The sequence below is a fragment of the Schistocerca serialis genome, chromosome 7, assembly GCF_023864345.2.
Source record: "Schistocerca serialis cubense isolate TAMUIC-IGC-003099 chromosome 7, iqSchSeri2.2, whole genome shotgun sequence".
Taxonomy (NCBI): Eukaryota; Metazoa; Arthropoda; class Insecta; order Orthoptera; family Acrididae; genus Schistocerca; species Schistocerca serialis.
In genome coordinates this window covers 452018815-452040642 of record NC_064644.1, presented here as the reverse complement: position 1 = coordinate 452040642, position 21828 = coordinate 452018815, and the positions used below count along the sequence as shown (strand labels likewise).

The 21828-nt window shown below is 40.3% G+C and overlaps 1 pseudogene; it reads left to right on the top strand.

Moving 5' to 3' along the window:
- Positions 1-18700: 18700 nt before the first annotated feature.
- On the top strand, positions 18701-18817 carry LOC126413384 (5S ribosomal RNA; annotated as a pseudogene).
- The last annotated feature ends 3011 nt before the right edge of the window (positions 18818-21828 follow it).

Below are 21828 nucleotides of genomic sequence, written 5' to 3'. Positions count from 1 at the left end.
CCCATGCTACCCACAAAAAATTTTACAAATTGGATTGGGCAGTGGCCAATACAGATTTGAAAAAAAATTTTCATAATTACAATAACAAAGAAATCAAATGCACACACTTATTGATACAATGTTGGTCAAAAGCTAAAAATTTCTCACAGTCCATAAAGACAGTCCAGATTGTTCATCACAGTAAAAATGCAGAGTTATTCTCAAAGTCTGAGCAGTAAAAGAAAATGCACACAGAAGTAGTGGATTTCCATGCAGTCTTGAAGAAGTAGTGTTGTCCTTCCAACGGAAAGACAGTGCTGACTCTTGACATGCATACAGGTAATGGGCCACAACAGAGCAAACCCACAGCAGAGTCAGTCGAAATTTTGAAGAGTATTGGTAGGTAGGTCATCACAGAGCAGACCCACTGTAGTCCTGGTAGAGATTACGGTATTGGTGGGCCACCAGAGGTGCAGACCCACTGCAGTCCTTGTAGAAATAATGATATTGATGGATCATCAAAGATGTAGACCCACTGTAGTCCTTGTAGAGATAATGGTACTGGTGGGTCATCAAAGATGCAGACCCACTGTAGTCCTTGTAGAGATAGCCAGCAGCCATCTGTTGTGACTGTGCAGGTGCACAATCACCATTGAAGAGTCTTGCGGATAATATAGCAAGTCCATAAACCACCACTTGTGCACTCACATAGTTTTTGAAATTGTCCTTAGAACCAGCAATGCTGTTATCCAGTCCCTTGCTGAATTATTAACACACGTGCAAACACTAACAGTCCCTACTTCTCACATATTGTCCATATACTATGACCAACAGAAACGTGTGCAGTGAAATGTAACTTACAAGTTACTTAATTTGATGAACTGGTGTAAATTACGATTTTATAACATAAGAATACAATTACAAAGGTACAAAATACATCATTAAAGAACATAACAATACAGATAACATTCGTGGTACAGGCTTTACAAAAGAATCGAACTAACATATACATCAGTGGAATTATGACATGAGTACATACATAAAAGATCACAATAACTTTCGAAACATCAACTTCACACATAAGCATTAACACAAAACAGAATAAATAATGTCTAAACATCTTTACAAAGTAAATAACACATTATTAATGCCAATTGTATTTGAGGATAACAGTATTCCTCATCATAGTGAATGTAACTTAGTATTAGAAGAGAAAAAAGTTCTATGAAACAGTACACAGAGACAGGAAGAAAACAAATGCACAAGGGTACACAAACATATAGTGGGATAACACAAAAGGGAAAGGACAGGGTTTGTTTTACTGCAGTATTTTGCATGGAGATCTCCCTTTGTTCATCATTATTCCCAAAAAGTCCTATCTATAACTGCTTTCTGTATTCTATTCATATTTCTTTCAAAATAATTGTTTCTCAGTGTACAATACTCATTTTGGCCCAAATATTTTTCATATAACTTCTCAATGCATTTTTTTCCTATTGTCCATAGTCAGTTTCATATATAGTCTACCCCCTCTTAAGCTAACTTAAATCTACTGAGCTCAGATGCTAAACTAAGGGACGAGGCAATGCAGCATCACATAAAACAATTAATATAAACAGCAATGAAAAAAAACGCAGATTTGCGAAGCAAGCAGCATTAAGAAATTAGCAAAGCAATTGTAATATTACAACTAATCTAAGGCAATGTGCAGCAAACAATAAATATAAATCATTAGTAAAACTGGCTTAACAGAATAATGTAAAGTCAAATTCAATAACACTATGCCTGGCAAAAGAAATATTACCATGCACTTGAAAAGAATATTATGTATGCAGTTACTGTTACTAGTCCCTTCTTAATGTTCTTTCCTTTCCAAGTGCTCCTTTTTTGAAGAATGTGGATCACAAAATTATTATTTAATAGATCTGTTGACAGAAAGTGTTCACATTACAAATGCATTTAATTTTATTTTATGAAACCAATGCTGCAACACAGCTGGAAACCAGATATTAAACAAAATGAGCAATCTCTTAACTACAAAGACAATAAATGTAAAATGTTTCTAATCATTTCATTAGGCATTTTAGTAAATATCATAAATTACGAGCTCCACAGTATGCTTTCAACAAGGAAATGTCAATAGCGTGGACAATGGCCTCCCCTTTCTTTTTTTCTACCTGTGCGGCTGAAAGGCTAATGGCTTTTTTTCGGGCGGCTGTCGCCCAGGTGGGTGCCCGCGACGCATTACGTGCAGGTGGTCACTTAACTTTCTTATGGAAATATTTACGACAGCAGTTTCCGCTACAGTGACAGTCTCACATAAAAATATTTCACAGGTCAAGAATTAGCGTTGCAAATCCGTAGAAAGAAAATCCTATAAATATAAGTGTCCAAATAAAATATTCGTCAGCATTGTGATACAGTCACGCATTTACGCACATTTCATAAATCTTAAAGTACGATTCTTGGTTTCCAACATACTTCTTATTCCTCATATACGGTAGCATCATCTTATTGATCATAAACATATCTCAACAGCATAGTACACATCGTCGTCGTAATAATAACATCATAACACCTCAGTCAAATCTCAAAAACGTCGTAGCTTTCTGTAATAATTTCAAAACCTAAAAAAAATTCTCTGCTCATTTCAATAGTGTCATCTACCTCAAACATACTTTAAAATTATGCTCCCTTACCAAATATATCATTCAAAGCTCTCATAGTATCACAATGATTCCGAAAAAAAATGAACAGTTTACAAAGTACAGACAAAATACAGTTTCATAAGTGTGAAGTTACCCAACTGTGTATTGCGTAAACACGTGTCACTGATGTAGTAAAAAAATGTTTATATCTCAGTTAAATGATCAGATAGCTGTGTAATTTGTGTGTTAGAGAAATATGGTACCGATGTGTAAAGTTGTATAAGCAAATACCATATTAGCTAGGGTTCCTTGTGGTTGCCACACACATGGTACACAAAGTAAGCATGTACCCCCCTGAGGATTAATGTAACTATACCCTCAGGTGTTACAGATTACAGCAATGGAATGAAATGTATCACGGAAAACTTTCTTTGTAATTCAAAAATCTTTAAAAATAAATGTTTTAAGTACAAAATTAATCACTGAAATGCGTGTCCTGTAGCGCTAAATGTGCATCTTGTTGTAAGATAATCTCTGTGGAAGTGTTGTAGTTATTTTCCTCAGAAAGCTAAGTTCTGCAGAAGCCAATGTACTTACCTCATGATAAACAAAAGTGAAATGCTTTGCGTAGAGATATCTTAGTTATTGCGCTTATTGTTGTGATGATGAAAGTACTGTGCTGTAACGTATTGTTGTGCTGTGGAAAAGGCTGTCTCCTTGTAGCTATACCACAAAAGTTACTAATAAAACATGTTTTTATTTCCAGAAGAATTCAGAAAAACTGTGCAGATATAAAACAGATACACCGCAAAAGCAACAATGTAAATTATGTCACACATTAGTAGTGTCGTAATATAACCGTGTAGCTGTCAAAGAAACCAAATACTAAGTCATCTTTAATCTCACAGAAAGTACTTTAAATCCCAAATGTATTTTCAAGTAAACCAAAATGTTGCATTAAAATCTCATTAGCAGTACTGGTAAATGTTCTAATCGTGCAACTAACAAGCAAGAATGTACACACACAATTACACTGTGTCGTCTGTCCGCAATAACAATGCATTCGTAATTTCTGTTTAAATAAGTTCTCTTGGTTCTTGACTGGTTATTTAACTTCAAACATTGTTGCATGGTAACAGTTTCTGAAGCATACTAGTAACGTGAAGTGAAACGTTTTATGGCAAAGACAAAGTTAAAAAGCAGATTATCTTTCAATAAACGGTTTTACATGTGAAATGTGGTGTAAACCTTTACTCTTCCTAGTACGCAGAGTTTCAACTTCAACGCAATTATCATGTGGTATACGTCGGATTCTGTAAGGTCCATTGTAAACTAGAAAGAATTTGTGACTCAAGTGTTTCTTCTTATGTGACAATGAATGAGCTTTAATGAGAACTTTCTGACCAATATACAATTTCTTTGCATTTGCTTTACCGTGTAGTTTTCTCCTTTTGTCTGCTGCAGATTTTATATTTTTAAGAGCCGAATCAATTATGTCTTTGTGTCGAAGTTTACGTGTATTCGGGAAAGGTACAAGCTCTCTGATTCTGTTCGGTGGTTCTTCATTCTTCAGTACAAGAGTGAGTGGTAAAGCAGTGGAATCATGAGGCATTTCATTCAGCACATTTTGAAATAAGTGTAAATATCTGTCCCAATGCTGATTCTTTCTGTGACAATAAAGTCTGCAAAGCTTATTGATTTCTTTCATAATCCGTTCAGACGGGTTACAATGTGGTGAGTACAATGAAATAAAAACAGGTTTGATTTTATGGTTGCGAAGCATGCGTGACCAAACAGCAGATCTGAATTGCGGTCCGTTATCTGAAATGACTTTACTAACGTGTCCAACTTCACGTAAGAAATTTTTAACAAAGGCGTTGGATACAGACCGTCCAGTGGCTTTACGTAAAGGTGTGAAAGAAACAAATTTTGAAGTAAGTTCAACAGCGACTAGAACGTACGAAAATCCATTAGATGTTCTGACAAGTGGTCCCAAGAGATCAACAGCAGCAAATTCTTTTAATTTAGAAGGAATGATAGGAAACAGCAGAGCACGATGGGAGATAGTAGATGGTTTCGCCTTTTGACAAAGTTTACAAATAGACAAGACTCTTCGAATTCTCTTTTCCATATTGTTAAAATAACAAGTCGTTCGAAGAATATGATAACATTTTCGTGGGCCAAAATGTGCATAGCTGAAATGAATGTACCAAATGAGCTTATTAACAAAATCGTCTGGAATGCAAAGTACCCATAGCTTGTCATCAACAGTGCAGCGTTTGAAGAGTATGTTGTTTCTAACTAGGTAATAATGCCGAATCTGAGTGTATGTCTTTTCATGCCATTTACTTTTGATGTCTTTCCAAATCGGATCTTTATCTTGTTCATGAGCAATGTCCTTTAAAGATGTGGTGATGAAGTTTTCAAAGGCGACTTTCTGAATGTAAAGAATACTGAAATTTTTCTCGAGGTTGCCTTCTGTGTTACTTTTCTCAAGCCCAGCCGGTGCGCGTGACAGCGCGTCCGCAACAATGTTCTCCTTGCCGGGAATGTAGACTATTGTAAAGTGGAATTCTTGCAGAAACAATGCCCAACGTTTTAACCTGTCATGATTTAATTTTGAAGACATAAGAAATTGTAATGCACGATGATCACTGTATACTTTTACGTGCTTACCAGAAAGAAAGAAACGGAATTTGTTAAATGCCCAAACGATAGCTAAAGCTTCTAATTCAGTAACGGAATAATTTTTTTCAGATTTTGTTAGCACTCGGCTAGCAAAAGCAATGGTTTTCTGAACAGTAATGTCATCTTCTATGGCTTCTTGAAATAAATGGGCACCAAGACTGACTTTGGAAGAATACGTGCTAAGGCAGAAATCTTGTGACAGATCTGGATGAGCTAGTATTGGCGCGTGAAGTAACGCTTCTTTCAAAGAATTGAATTCCAACTGTGCTTGTTCGTCCCAGTTCCAAATAGTATTTTTTCCAGTGAGAGAACAAAGTTTTGGTGTAACAAGAATTTGCATATTCAGAAAACGACGGTAAAAATTTACGAGACCTAGAAAACTGCGGACTTGTTTTTTTGTGGATGGAACTGGAATGGCTCTGATTGCTTCTAACTTTTCAGGATCCGGCTGAATGCCTTCAGAAGAAATAATATGTCCCAAAAACTTCACCTTAGTCCTACCGAATTCAGACTTTTCCAAGTTAACTGTAATTCCAGATTCTGCAAAAATACGTAACAAACTGTTGAGGATGCGATTATGTTGTTCCCATGAAGCTTCTGCTATCAGAATGTCGTCCACATATAAGGTGATGTGACGTTTTAAGAACTCAGGTAATATGGAATTTAACCCACGAATGAATGCTGCCGAAGAAATGTTCTAACCAAAAGGAAGTTTCCGAAACTGATAACAAACGCCGAAACAAAGGAAAGGTGTGTATTTTCTACATTCTGGATGAAGTTCGATCTGATAAAAGCTGGATCTGAGATCAATGGAAGACAACACTTTTACACCATTAAAATTTTGAAGAAGTTCTTCCATCGTCTGCGGCCTGTCTGTTTCAGGAATGATGATAGTATTGATTGATCTAAAACAAGCCTGATCGATCCATTTTTCTTCTCAACAACATGTAATGGGTTGTTGTATGAGCTTACTGCAGGCTCAATAATGCCCTCATTAAGCATAGATTGTATTTCTGTTCTAACACGGTCCCTATAATGCGCCGGAATTACGTATGGTCTAACACAAAATTTAGTATGCTCACGAACACGAAATTGGTATTGAAATCCCTTGATTGTTCCTGTTTTGTGAGTAAAAACTGTGGAATGTGCTTGTAAAATCTCAAAAAGGTCCTGCCTATCAGTGTCATTACAATTCTCAATTGTTTGAATTTTATTCTGAATTAACTTATTAGTGTCAAATGCGCCGTCGATATCATCCCTGTCAGTACTTGCAGAGTGATTGTTAGTGTCTAGTTACGTAGAAAATTCCGAACTGTTGTCTAACAGAACGTAAAGCCGATTAATTTCCTCATCATGGTTTGAGAGCCAGTCTTCAAATTTCAAAGCTATTGACTTACCTTCTTTCTCTAAACTTATTTCAGCATCGTGAAAGCTTAAGATTGCTTTGTATTCATTCAAAAAGTCTACTCCCAGTATAATTTTCGTCGACAATAATGGAACAATAAGGAAGTTCATAGAGAAGCTGTGGCTTTGGCAAAAGAATTCTAAATTGGTTTGTTGGCGTACATCTACACTTTTTCCAAAGATTGCACCTTGTAATTTAATCTTACGTAATGGAAGTGTGGGGCAATCGTTCGATTTGTTGCATTTGCTAAAAGCTGTTTCACTAATTACTGAAATGAGACTGCCAGAGTCAAGTACTGCCGTAAATTTTACGTCATTTACTGTAATGTGAATCACAAGATATGCAATGTTGTTATGTTTTACGTCGTGTTCCTGGAGTAAGATGTCCCTAATATCTTCCATTTTTACGTAATTACTAGCTACGGCAGCTGCGTCGTCAGTTTCATAAGTATGTTTTGTGGCTGCCAGCGGTGTGAGTCATTGCCTATTGTCTCTTTGTTGGCGCGCGTCGTTATTGGGATTTGGAGACCTAACTTCTACCAATTCACCGTGATGAGAGGGCCCTGCCCTGTTTAAGTCCCGCCAGTTCTGATGCAATTCAGGTCTGTCGTTACGATCACATCGTCTACCGTCATGTCGGTAGTTCCTGTAGTTTCTTTCTTGTCGGTTAAGTGATGGAGAATTTCTCCCTGAATCGTAACTGCGCGCTGCACCATTGCGTCTAAAGTTATTCTGTCTCCCGTAATAATAATTATTTTGGTTCCCATATTGTCTGTTTCTCTGATTGTCTCTGTGATAGTCACTACCGCGGAGAGGTGATCTTTCCCTGTAATTATTACTACTCTGCCAACGGTTGTCGTACGGGTGGTGTCTATTTTGGTCACGATTTGCGTTGTAAGAATAGACCTGTCGTGTCCAGTTATTGTTTCTGTCGTCACGGAATTGTGATGGATGTGACCTGTAGTGATTGTTTTCCTGTTTTCGCATCCCGCGACTGTCTGTGTCAATTTCCAGTTCTTGTAACAGTCCCTGAAAAGCCTCAATGTCTTCTTTGCAACGTCCTGCTAAAATAATATGTCGTAAATGTTCAGGCAATTTGAGTAAGCAAATGCGGATGAGTTCTGAGGGGCTGTATGTGTTTGAAAGATACTGATTCTTATGCAACATGTCTTCAAAATATTTCACAAGACTGGAAAATTCAGATTGTTCGAAACGTTTCATCATTATGATGCCATGTTTTACTCGGTCTTGTGTAGCTTGAGACCAATATGCTGAGAGGAAGGCATGATAAAATTCTACTTCACTGTGACAATCGTGAATGACCGATCGCATTCTTACAGCTGGTTCATTCTCTAAGTAGCCACACATAAATTCTAATCTGTGTTCTAACGACCAGTTGGGAGGAAAACAATGAGAGAATTGATGGAGCCGTGCTTGTGGATGAATGTCGTTGCCAGAATTTTTAAATGTTTTGAATTTACGTGTAGTAATAAACAGCTTATAGTCAAAATCATCGTGTCGGCGAGTAGCATATCGGTCATTGTTACGTCGTGTCGGCGGTTCCATCTCAAAATTCGGTGCACCTTGCCAATTTCTTTCATAACTTCCGAAATGCGCTGTGTTATTATTTTGTGGCTGTTCCGTATTTCTATGTCCCTCTTCCTGTACTGGAGCGCGAGTGTCCTCTGAAATATGTAATTCTTGTATTACCTGTGTCAGCTGATCTTGTACTTCCCGGATTTCTCTTTGGTGTTGCGTATTAATTTGATTCAGATTTTGTTTCAGTTTCCTAATTTGTTCGCTCTCTTCCGTGTCATTAACGACTACCGGTTTTGTGTCATTCAGATTATCATCTACCTTTGTAGATAAATTAGTGAACTGATCCGAGAGTTCGGCTACCTTCTCTGATAGTGTACTTATTTCCTCAATGTGTTTTTCTGAACCAAGTTTCAGAGTATCTACTGTGTCCTTTAAGTTTTCCTGAGTTTTTGCAAGTTGCGTAACCGAATCGGTAGATGCAACTGAGTCAATTTTAGCCCACAAGGTCTCATGATTTTCATGAACAATGGTTTGCAGTTCTTTTATGGCTGCTTCGTGATTCTGTAATGCATTTTCATGCCGCGAAAAAATAGGTTGAAAATGCTCACAAATTTGTGTTTTTACGTCATTACAGACTTTTTGACATTTCGATTCAATGTTATGTAACTCAGTAGTTAAATCTTCACGTGTTTGTTCAAGCGAGGTGTGAAAATTTTGTTCCATTGCATCTAACTGTTGCTGTGTTTGTCTCTGGTGTTGTTCCATTGTGTCTAACTTTTGAAGCTTTTGCTGTGTTTGTCTCTGATTTTGTTCCATTGTGTCTAACTTTTCAAGCTTTTGCCCCATTTGTTGCATTAATTGTAATAACAATGCACGGGTGTCTGAAACATGTTCCTCAGTGCTTTTCGGCAGTGAATTTGCACCATCAACATTCACATTTTGACAAGCGGAAAATGTGTCTTGACTCATTTGAGAAAACGGTGAGGACGCAAAACCTGAATTTACAGTATTTGCAAAATTGTGTCCTGTCATTTCGGATTCCTGAGGCGAGCTGTTGCCGACCGATCGATCGATAATGCTTCCCTCTTCACTAATTGTTTCACTGTCCACGCCATTGTTTGCCGCCCGCTCCATTTCCCTATGCACAATTACCAAATTACTACTTTGAACATCAGTTAATTCATTACACAGTGGTGCTGATAAGCTCCGCTCGTTGTCACTATTATTTCTCAGTTTACTTTGTAGCCTAGTGTTACGCTTTTCACACGCCATTATTGTCACAATATTTCACACGACACCACAGAAAAACACAATTTGAAGATCAAAAATAAGAGAACACATTAACATAGCACTGAAAATAATTCTAGTTAATAGCATGCGCAGCAGCGAAATACTTGGTGCAAATCTACATGCATGCCACAACTGTTTTACTGTACAACACTGAAAGACTGCAACTACAAAGGAGATTTTCTCTACAATTACGCGCTAGCAATAAACAGAATCTACACTAATTACACAAACTACAAGAAAAAATCAGAAGATTCCAGTGAGGTATCCTCGGCTAAGGGTCGCCATATGAAACGTCCCCTTTTGAACAATTAGAAATGACTGTGCTTAACCTGACACACAATATTTTTAGCGCAACGCAATCTGACTTTCAGAAATCCCTACAAAAGAATGGCCCTGACTAACATTAACCTATACGTTTCACAAATCACTTACCTCACAAAAATCTTCGCTACTCAAGCTACTGCAATACAGCGAGCGCCACTACTGCCAGCTAAATAAAAGATTCAAACTACTGAAGGCACTAACTACTGATAGGGATAGTTAGCAAATGATAGACATTAATAGAGAACAAACAATGTATTTACCTTGATATCATCATATATAAATATAGCAGTTCATGACAAATTTCAAAACTCCGCCATCTCTCTCCCCACATCCACCACTGCTGGCGGCTCACCTCCAACTGTGCAACGCTACGCGCTGTTCACATCCAGCTGCCGCTGCCCAACACTACAATGGCGAGTATTACAACAATGCAAAGCAGCCACAGACTGCACACAGCACAGCCAGTGATTTTCATACAGAGGTGGCGTTACCAATAAAAAAACCTAAACAGCCTACTTACATGGTGTGTAGGTTGTAATGGAAGAATGTTCATGCAGGTCTATGTTCAATTCACCCATTACGATGACATGTTCGTATTGACACTGAGGTGAATGTAATTCCGACTGAAAGGAGCTCATTGAGCTTATTTTTGGCGGCTTGTACACGACACCAGTCAATAACTTCCGACTTTGTATATTTATTTCAGTGAACATGAATTCAGCCTCTTTTTCTTCAGCAGGGTTTGACGTACATAAGACTTTCGCTTTGTGATCCGTTCGTATAAACTCGCCGACCCCGCCACCTCGCTTTTTGGATCTGTCTGCCCTAAGAAATGTGTACCCTGGGAGATGAATAGACACAGAGGATATGTGTGGTTTTAACCACGTTTCGGATAAGAGGATTACGTGGTAGTTTAGTTGGTTGAAGAGGAGGCTAACTTCTCTGTAATGTGCGGGTAAAGACTGGATGTTGCAGAGCGCTGCTAAAAGCTCTGACGCGTTCTGCTGGGCAGCCTGGAGTAGGGTGGCAGACAGGTTTGTCCCTTTGTTAGGCACTACCTGCTGCGAGGAGCACTGGCCGCTGCTTCCGCGAAGTGGCATAACACAGGGATGTCCGAGATTTTGCGCGCCCTGTTTGTGACTCTACGAGTGCCGAAAGAAAGAATTCCTGAGGTTGCAGGGGTATAGAAAATGGCGTAGTGGTATTCGGTGCAACGAGAATATGACCAATACAGTGACGGCTGTTTGTCACTGGGTCTCCTCTGTCGTAAGAGGTGAAATGTAATTACTGTATTTTAAACAGCTTAGGGTGGAAATAAGGAAAAGGGGAGTGATTTAAAAGGCTGATGCTGTCAGCAGAGAGAAGTAAGCTTAATAACTAATAGATTATCGTAGGAAGCTAGAATTAAATTGATATTTACTAAAGTGATACTGATAGTGATTTTTGTTATGAACAATTTAAACGGAGGAGGTGGATGATTAATGAACTAAGGGAGAGATTAATAATTGCAATGGTACTCTTACAGAATGGAAGGGAACAAACTGAGCAAATGAAAATAGTATTAGCAGTAACTAAAATTAAGTAAACGTTAGAGCTACAGCTACAAAAAATAATACAAAGTTAATACAAAAAAAAGCAATTAGTTAAAGGTACAAATATGTAGATAATTAAGAAGTTAATACAATTACAAGACAGTATATCTGAGTATAGGAATGTTCGCGAGCCGAACTTCACACGTGTTACACTGCAGCCGCCATCTTAGATAGTTTCGATCGAATGCATGCGAAAGTGTACAGGGTGATTTTGCTAAATGGGATAGACTGCAGAGAACGATTCCGAAGAAAAGGAGTAAAAAAGGGGAGGGGGGGGGGGAGTTCATGTGGACACATGGCTGGAAATGCATCCCAATGGAGGTACGCCCACTTGAAGGTGAAAGTACAGGATCTCTGACAGCAACCAAGGTCTCAACTCCAGGCAGGTGTCCCGCCAGCACGGGGTAAGCCAGACGACCGTGTGGAACATTCTCCACTACAACTGCCACTATCCTATTACTCACAACACAAGCAGCCGTTATTAATTAAGGAGTTTCCTCCAGGGCGACAGCCACCAAATTCTGGGTTTTCTATCATCCATTCTAATCGCAGATGAGTCTATTTTGAAAGAATAGTTATCATCAGTCTTCGTAACACAATGTGGGCAGGTATTACTGGCGACCGCCTTGTGGGACCAGTCGCCCTTCCTCAATGCCTGACAGGCGAACCATATCTGACTTCTTGCGAATGACCCTGCCTCCACTGCTGGAAGACGTGGCTTTGCTGGTGCAAAGGGTTGCGTGGCTGCGTGATGTTGCTCCAGCTCGCTGCCGTCTTGAGTGTGCAGCTAAAACACTAGTATACATAAAACATGCGAGTAACCAATTACGTGGTGTGCTCACAAGTGTCCCTCCAATCACTGAAACCTACACTGTCAAATATCTGTTATCTCTACCTTCGCCGACCGTTGTGGCAGAGCGGTTCTAGGCGCTTCAGTCTGGAACCGAGCGACCGCTACGGTAGCAGGTTCGAATCCTGCCTCGGGCATGGATGTGTGTGATGTCCTTAGGTTAGTTAGGTTTAAGTAGTTCTAAGTTCAAGCGGACTGATGACCTCAAATGTTAAGCCCCATAGTGCTCAGAACCGTTTGTACCATTTTTTTTTCTCTGCCTTGAAGTGGGGTATACATTTCTTGGAACGCATTTCCAGCCACATGTCCACATGATCTTTTTTGCTCCTTATCCTCCCAGAAACGTTTCCTGCATTTTGTTTCCATTTAACAAAATCGCCCTGTATAAATCATAATAGTTTTTGGAACAACGGAACAATAAGGCGTTCGGAATTAAAAAATGTATTTCGCTCATTGTTTTTATAAGAAAATTCAGCTTACCACATTTGGTTGTTATGTGTTACTGAAAGCCATCACTCGATGGCCTTTCTAGTAAATTTTAGCAACACTTTAGTCATAGACTCCGCCGTGTCGAAACCAGTGAAGATTAGTGTGAATCAAAATACTCTACAGGCAGCTTGCGTGCAGAGACGACGAGAAAGTGTCTGCCGCCGCACGTGGGAATATACAGAGCGAAACGTAATCTCTGATTCTCTGTTGGAAAAGTAGCGATGATTAAAGGGAATACGAAAGGAGCAGCGGGGAGTGGGAGACGTTATCCCAAAGATACTGCTCGGTCAAAGGGCAGAGGGGGCATTTTTCAGTACTTCCAGCATCCCACTTACGTCTCTTTGAAACCCAATACTGGAATCCGGAGTTTGGCTGCCTGGTTCAGTGGTTGCTTCTAAGACTTTTTCGTAACTGGCGCTCGGGTGTTTGAGAGAATCTCTCACGACGATTCAGCTTGTTTCTATTTGTAATCTTGATTAACAGCGTTAAGATGTTGCAAACGGAATTTGGCTTTAGATCTGATGTACTCCTTAATGCCTTGGTATGGCCGTATCTCGTTTACGTCCTCCCCCTTCAGGAATAATAACATAAAATAATAGTAACATAAAACGTATGTATCTGAAGCAATAGAATGCTCTTCGCTACATACAACTAAATAAAATGGTTTAAGAATGTGCAGTGGACAGAACCCTATAAACTGACGTAAACTGTTCTTAATCTTTACCATTGTGTATTGTGTTCGTAATCTTTACCATTGTGTATTGTATTGTATTGAACCGGGGACCTAGAAACGACAAAGAGGCTTCGTCCCGCCGTAGCCCTCAGTGCTTCACAACCGTAAAATACTGCTCAGACTTCACTATTATTTCGGTCTATCATGAGCACTTTTCATTACAATGTGTGCCAAATCTGCTTTCTTACGTGGTGCCATATATCATTCAGGAAGAATGATGTGTTTCTCTACAAACTCGAACAAAAAACTACAAGATAAGTTATTTTACACGATGCCATAACTATTGTGCGGAATGATGTTTTATTTGCATGTGGGGTGATGTGCGTCGTCAAGACGAGACGACGATGAAAGTGGCGTCGCTGAAGGAAGTACCTACCATCACTCACGATGTAAGAGAGACGTGAAGTCCTCAGGATAAATGCATGAAATGATGGCAATGGATATACCAGTTTTTTCTTGATCACTGAGTATGAACATATGGTAGCATGCAAAAACTTGAACGTAGTGTTTTCGAGTTAGATATTATGATTGAAGTTACATGGTATCTGGAGGACATTGTCCATGTTTGCGGATAATATATTCACTGAAGACACAGAGAAACTTGTACACCTGCCTAATATCATGTAGGGCCACCGTGAGCACGCGGAAGTACCGCAACAAGACGTGGCATGGATCTATCTGAAGTAGTGCTGGAGGGAACTGACACCATGAATCTTTCAGGGCTGTCCATAAATCCGTAAGAGTACGAGGGGCTGCAGATCTCTTCTGAGCAGCACGTTGCAAGGCATTCCGGATATGCTCAATAATGTTCATGTGTGGGGAGTTTGGCGGCCAGCGGAAGTGTTTAAAATCAGAAGAGTGTTCCTGGACCCACTCCGTAGCAATTCTGGAGGTGTGGGGTGTCGCATTGACCCGCCGGAATTGCCCATGTCTGTCGGAATGCACAATGGACATGAAGGGATGCACGTGATCAAACAGGATGCTTACGCACGTGTCACCTATCAGAGTCGTATCTAGACATATATAACTCCAACAGCACACTTCGCGCACCATTACAGAGCCTCCACCAGCTTGAACAGTCCCTTGCTGATATGCAGGGTCCATTGTCTCCATACCCATACACGTCCGCTCGATACAATTTGAAAGGAGACTGATCCGCCCAGACAACATGTAGTCATCAACATTCCAATGTCATTGTTGACAGGTACAGGCGAGGCGTAAAGTTTTGTGTCGTGCAGTCATCAAGGATACACGAGTGGACCTTCGGCTCCGAAAACCCATACTGATGATGTTTCGTTGATTGATGGCCCAGCATTGAAACCTTCAGCTATTTGCGGAACGATTGCACTTCTGTCACGTTGAATTCTCTTCAGTCTTCGTTGGTCCTATTCTTGCAGGATCTTTTTCTGGACGCCGCGATGTCGGAGATTTGAAATTTTACCGGATTCCTGATATTTACAGTACACTAGTGAAATATTCGTACGGGAAAATCCCCACTTCATCGATACCTTGCAGATGCTGTGTCCCGTCGCTCGTACGCCGATTATACCACCACTTTTAAACTCACTTAAATCTTAATAACAGGTTATTGTAGCAGCAGTAACGAATCTAACAACTGCGCCAGGCGCTTGTTGCCTTATGTAGGCGTTTCCGACAGCCGCGCCGTATTCTGGCTGTTTACATATCTCTGTATTGGAATACGCATGTCTATATCGGTTTCTGTGGCAGCTGAGTGTATAATACGTATGAGAATGTTGTACGAATAGTTATCCAAGAAAAGTAGAAGTTATTTTATGTCATTTCTATCCAGCTAGAATTGGTCAGTCAGAAGAAAAAGAGTTTTCTCGCCACGTGCTAGGCAACGGTCAAACAACATTAAAATAAGAGAAAAAAGGAAATAGTGTTAAATCTCCATCGAATCAAATAAATTACATACATTCTGATACCACAGCATTTGATTTACTTATTTTAATAATTAATTATTATAGTAAATGCTAAACTATTTATCGTACTAAATAATCATTATAGTAAAACCTCAAATTTTACTAATTTTGATATGATTTCGATAGGCACCTGGATCTTGAAAGTAACAGTTAAAGTTACTGACAGCTGCTAGCAGCATATGTAAATAGAATTAAAATTTAAATAACCTATATCGAATAAAATACACAATAATAACGCAATGATTCCACAGTGATGAAAAAAATCTGGTCAGCACGAACAATCCGAAAATTAGAAATGCATTTACGATAGCATATGTTCATTGTATCTGCAAATCACACTTAAAACCTTTGTTATATAAGTAAGCATCATAATATAATGGTTAGCCACCGAATCAACGTATCTAACATGCGAGTGGACTCATGTTAATTAAATAATTTATTGTTTATTACTGTTAATAATAATATTCATTGATTCAATGACAGAAGAACACTCTGAGGAATTTATTCAATTAACGTCTCAGCATCGATTATAAAATTTACCATGCATGCTAAAACCCACTGACTACATTTAATTTTAACCTGTGAGTTCATAATGTACTATGGCTTTGTTTTCAATGCCCTACAAACATTCCCCGTTAGATGAAATACGATCCATATGTGAACAAAATGCGATCTTTCTAAGTTTACCTTATATGCTATAGTGACCGGAGACTTTCTCGCGGTGCAACAGAATAAGGAAAGGGGGATTTAATATAAGCCAAACCAAAATAAATTAAACCACAGCGTACACAATAAACCTCGTATAGCTACTCCATACCTGTGTTAGTAGTATATCTACAGCGAATACAGCGCGCTTCACACTTAAATGAAATGCAAGTGAGCTAAAATCGTCATAGCTGTGTGACACGCCACACTATTCTCAAACCTCTCTCCCCTCCCCTCTCCTCCTCACTCACTTCCTCCAGTCACATTCCAGCCCTTCAAAGTTCATTGAAATTTAACAGACAATCACAATATAGCCCCAGAGCAGCCATATTTCCTGTGCTCAGGAATATACCAAAGATCTGATTTCTTGCGTAATGGTCAAAAGTCTTTATCGAAAAATTACGTAAATGGTGTATATTGCAGTATTTCCACATCTAAAAAAAGCCAACAACACACACACACACACTCACACACACACGCGCACGCACACACACACACACACACACATCTTCAAACATGTTTAAAACACCACTATGGACTCTCAAAGCAAGTGGCTCAAGGGTACTTTAATATTTAACCAAATGTGGTTAAAAAGCCGCATGATAAACAGTCAGTTGACGTTTCACGTTAGGCCTAAATCAGGCAATGTATCAAAGCTAACTTAACCAAGCTTATAACTACATAGAACACATGTTGCCTAAATAACACGCTAAAGGGGCAACCACACAAACAAGAAGGCAATGTGAATTAATGCCAGCTTCTAGAATAATGTAATTACAAGAGGCGACCAAAACTCTCTGACTGAGAGTGTTGCTGCACTGTGTATGCAACATAGCGCGAGACCGATACATATAAAGGGAAGCAGTGGTTGGGAAGGGAGTAAGACAGGGTTGTAGCCTCTCCCCGATGTTGTTCAATCTGTATATTGAGCAAGCAGTAAAGGAAACAAAAGAAAAATTCGGAGTAGGTATTAAAATTCATGGAGAAGAAATAAAAACTTTGAGGTTCGCCGATGACATTGTAATTCTGTCAGAGACAGCAAAGGACTTGGAAGAGCAGTTGAGTGGAGTGGACAGTGTCTTGAAAGGAGGATATGAGATGAACATCATCAAAAGCAAAACAAGGATAATGGAATGTAGTCTAATTAATTCGGGTGACGCTGAGGGAATTAGATTAGGAAATGAGACACTTAAAGTAGTAAAGGAGTTTTGCTATTTGGGGAGCAAAATAACTGATGATGGTCGAAGTAGAGAGGATATAAAATGTAGACTGGCAATGGCAAGGAAAGCGTTTCTGAAGAAGAGAAATTTGTTAATATCGAGTATAGATTTAAGTGTCAGGAAGTCATTTCTGAAAGTATTTGTATGGAGTGTAGCCATGTATGGAAGTGAAACATGGACGATAAATAGTTTGGACAAGAAGAGAATAGAAGCTTTCGAAATGTGGTGCTACAGAAGAATGCTGAAGATTAGATGGGTAGATCACATAACTAATGAGGAAGTATTGAATAGGATTGGGGAGAAGAGAAGTTTGTGGCACAACTTGACCAGAAGAAGGGATCGGTTGGTAGGACATGTTCTGAGGCATCAAGGGATCACCAATTTAGTATTGGAGGGCAGCGTGGAGGGTAAAAATCGTAGAGGGAGACCAAGAGATGAATACACTAAGCAGATTCAGAAGGATGTAGGTTGCAGTCGGTACTGGGAGATGAAAAAGCTTGCACAGGATAGAGTAGCATGGAGAGCTGCATCAAACCAGTCTCAGGACTGAAGACCACAACAACAACAACATATATATCAGATAAAACCACTGGTGTGGAATGGTGGCCAAAGTTCCGTGCTGATCGCGATTCGACACAACCGCCGGTCGACCTGGGAGGCCAGCCTCATCGCAGAAGTTACGCCAACTTAGTTACGCCAACTTATGTAGGGGACACTCGAGGATCGGTCCTATAGCCCTGCTCTCTCACCATGCGATTAACACATCTTCATCCCTTGGAAAAAGCGTTGACAGGTCGACGGTTCCTTTCGGACGAGGACTTGCAGCAGGCACTTACGGACTGCTTCACGCAGCAGCGGGACACAATGTTTTACCAAACAGGTGTCGTCAACCTGATGTGTCATTGGGTTGACTGTTTCAATGCTCATGGCAATTTTGCTTGGTTGGCATACCGATTATAGACTGTAGGCCTGGGAATGGAAACTTTTTGATCTCCCTTTATAATAGGATTCTTTAGTCCTACACTTTGTGTGCCGGCCGGGGTGGCCGAGCGCTTCTAGGCGCTACAGTCTGGCTACGGTCGCAGGTTAGAATCCTGCCTTGGGCATGGATGTATGTGATGTCCTTAGGTTAGTTAGGTTTAAGTAGTTCTAAGTTCTAGGGGACTGATGACCTCAGAAGTTAGGTCCCATAGTGCTCAGAGCCATTTGAATCATTTTTGAACACTTGGTGTAAAACCAGTGCACCCTTAAACTAAATATCTCCACAACAAAATTTTTCTATGGCGCTTGTCAGAAGGCAACGGCCTTGCCGCAGTGGATACACCGGTTCCCGTGAGATCACCGAAGTTAAGCGCTGTCGGGCGTGGCTGGCACTTGGATGGGTGACCATCCAGCCGCCATGTGCTGTTGCCATTTTTCGGGGTGCACTCAGCCTCGTGATGCCAATTGAGGAGCTACTCGACCGAATAGTAGCGGCTCCGGTCAAAGAAAACCATCATAACAACCGGGAGAGCGGTGTGCTGACCATACGCACCTCCTATCCGCATCCTCCATTGAGGATGACACGGCGGTCGGATGGTCCCGATAGGCCACTTGTGGCCTGTAGACGGAGTTTTTTTTTTTTGCTTGTCAGAGGTTGCAACGGTATCTACACGTCAAAAATACTTGAAGGGTTTTGTCATTTCATTTTGAGGAAATGTTATTGGTAGTTTATAAGCTAAACTGTCACCACTTTTGTTTTACACGTACTGTTTTCAGCGATATTTCAACAACAGTTTTGGAAGATGGGGGCGGCGAAGATTATGCATCATGTTCTGCATGTTATGAATAGCCTAATATCGATTTTTGTTTATATTTCAACTAATCGTACTAGAAAGTTAGGTGAACAACGAACTTTTGAGAAGTGCCGTAATATTCACGAACCGGAGCTATCGTGCCAAGACTCCCTAAAATATTTGCAGATTGCATTTCTTTGGAATCAAGTATTAAATAACACCAAACTCTAATCAAAATACGTGATGTAAAAAGCTCAACCAAAAGGCAAACGAACTGGGGAAACGGGATTTCGGGAAGCAACTGCATCGTTTCTTAATAGACCACGAGACATACATAATACAAGCTGTTCCCATCCATCGCAACATGACTAAAGAGCGTGGTAGCGTAACGGGACATTGATGAAACGTAGCAAAAGATGGTGGTGCAACGAGACACATTTGGAAGATCGTCATCTGAGATTGGAAATAAATTTCCAGGAATGGATTATAAAGCGTACACGAGAACTTCGTATATAAAATTAGACACATTTGTTATTTTATGGTTGATGATTTACACGTGCTGGGACGATGTTGATCGCAAAAACTGGGATATCATTAATTTTCTCGGAGTTTTGCACACATTAAAGCGCCTAATTTTTACAACTATGTGTTTGTTTTTAAGTTAGTATGGAAAAAGAAACATCGTTTACATTCATAAAAGGTTCGCTGTCATCGCACAATTTAGCAACAACCACACGAAAATTATAACTACCGCCAAATATTGGCGAGCATAACTGATGATGTACAACGGAATGTCTTTTGATGCCAACTTCTCGGGATGTGATTTCTTTTTCTCTTTCGATGAGATGAGAGCAGTACTGAGGATTTTTGATCAAATTCCTTACCTGACGAGAAAAATGCAAGGATGCACTGGTGCAGTGCATTGGGGGAGGGAGGGGGGGGGGGGGGTGAGGGCAAAACCATTTTAATACCGCACGATGGCAAGCCTTCTTCATCCTGAAAATTTTGGCGTATTATCGTGAAATTGTTCTCTTCCCCACGAGTCAACTGGCAGATGAAATTTGTTCTCCTGAAAGAAATCTGAACGAAATCGGTTATGACGAGTAGGGCCGTCCTCTTGTGAACAGGATCGAGCAGTTACCAACCCAGCTATGGCTACAGTACAATGTCAATACTTTAAATGTTATCATGAGCGAAGCCTTTGTCTCTCGTCTATGAAACATCCTTCTCATGTTAGTCTGTTACAACAAATGGATTTCGCCACAACATTATTTCTAGATCATCATGTTAGATGGTTATAGGTCAGTACGCTTTCATGAAATGAGACAGAGCTTAGATCATGTCTTAGCTACACGACAGCTGCGTGCTGACTCCGTCTGTCTATCTACCCCGCTATATAACTCTCAAATACGATCTTGTTGTTCGAACTGGTTTTCCGTTTCCTTTAAATCAACACAAATAATCGTTACAAGTTCAGTAGAGGCTGACAACCGGCTATTTCATTTACTACTTCCATGATTCAGTAATTTTGCGCTTTAATTATTGCAGATCTACTGCAGTGGTACAATTATGTACCTAGTTATCGAATGCTATTAATATAGTTTGTCTTTAGAATGGTCTGTAGAGTGTTTACAAAGATCTCTTTGAGCTCTGGTTTAGCGGTCAAGACAGGTCCCAGCCTTCCCGCTACGAACTCTGGGTAGCGGTTTTGAAGACACTCGCGGTTCTGGCGAGCTTAGTGTAAGTTCTTGTTTAGCAGTCTGAGGGAGCGATTGTCTGTTTGCAGCTCGACGGAGTGGTAAGACAGGGTTTCGCCGTGTGCTAGGTGAGCCCGTTCGCAATACGAGGTTGTTACTCAACCACAGAGGTCGAGTTGTTCACGAGTGATTATTATCTTGGTTCGTATCGCGAAGATTAAGGTACACGATTTCATGGAAAACTTTCATTAGATGGGAGCGTGTTTTCGATGTGGAGATCTGACCTTCGTGCCTTTGTGAGGCGAGTAGATTTCGATGTAAGATATAGTATACGTTTGTTAATATACTGAGGTGACGAAAGTCATGGGGTAGCGATACGTACATTTACAGATGGCTGTAGTATAGCGTACACGAGGTATAAGAGGACAATGCATAGGCGGAGCTATCATTTGTACTCAGGTGATTCATGTGAAAAGGTTGCCGATGTTATTAATCGTTAGCAAGTTCAATAGTCCGACAGCCACAGCGACAAGAATATACCGAGAACGCCACATTTCAGGCATTACCTCTCACCACGGACAACGCAGTGGCCGACGGCCTTCACTTAACGACCGAGAGCAGCGGCGTTTACGTAGAGTTGTCATTGCTAAGAGAGACGCAGTACTTCGTAAAACAGCCGCAGAGATGAATGTGGGACGTATCCATTAGGATAGTGCGGCGAAGTTTCGCGTTAATGCGCTATGGCAGCAGACGACCAATGCGAGTGCTTTGCTAACGGCACGACATCGCCTGCAGCGCCTCTCCTGGGCTCAGTACCATATCGGTTGGACTCTAGATGACCGGAAAACAGTGACATGGTCAGATGAGTCCCGATTTCAGTTGGTAAGAGGCGACGGTAGGATTCGAGTGTGGCGCAGACTCTACGAGGCCATTGACCTAAGTTGTCCACAAC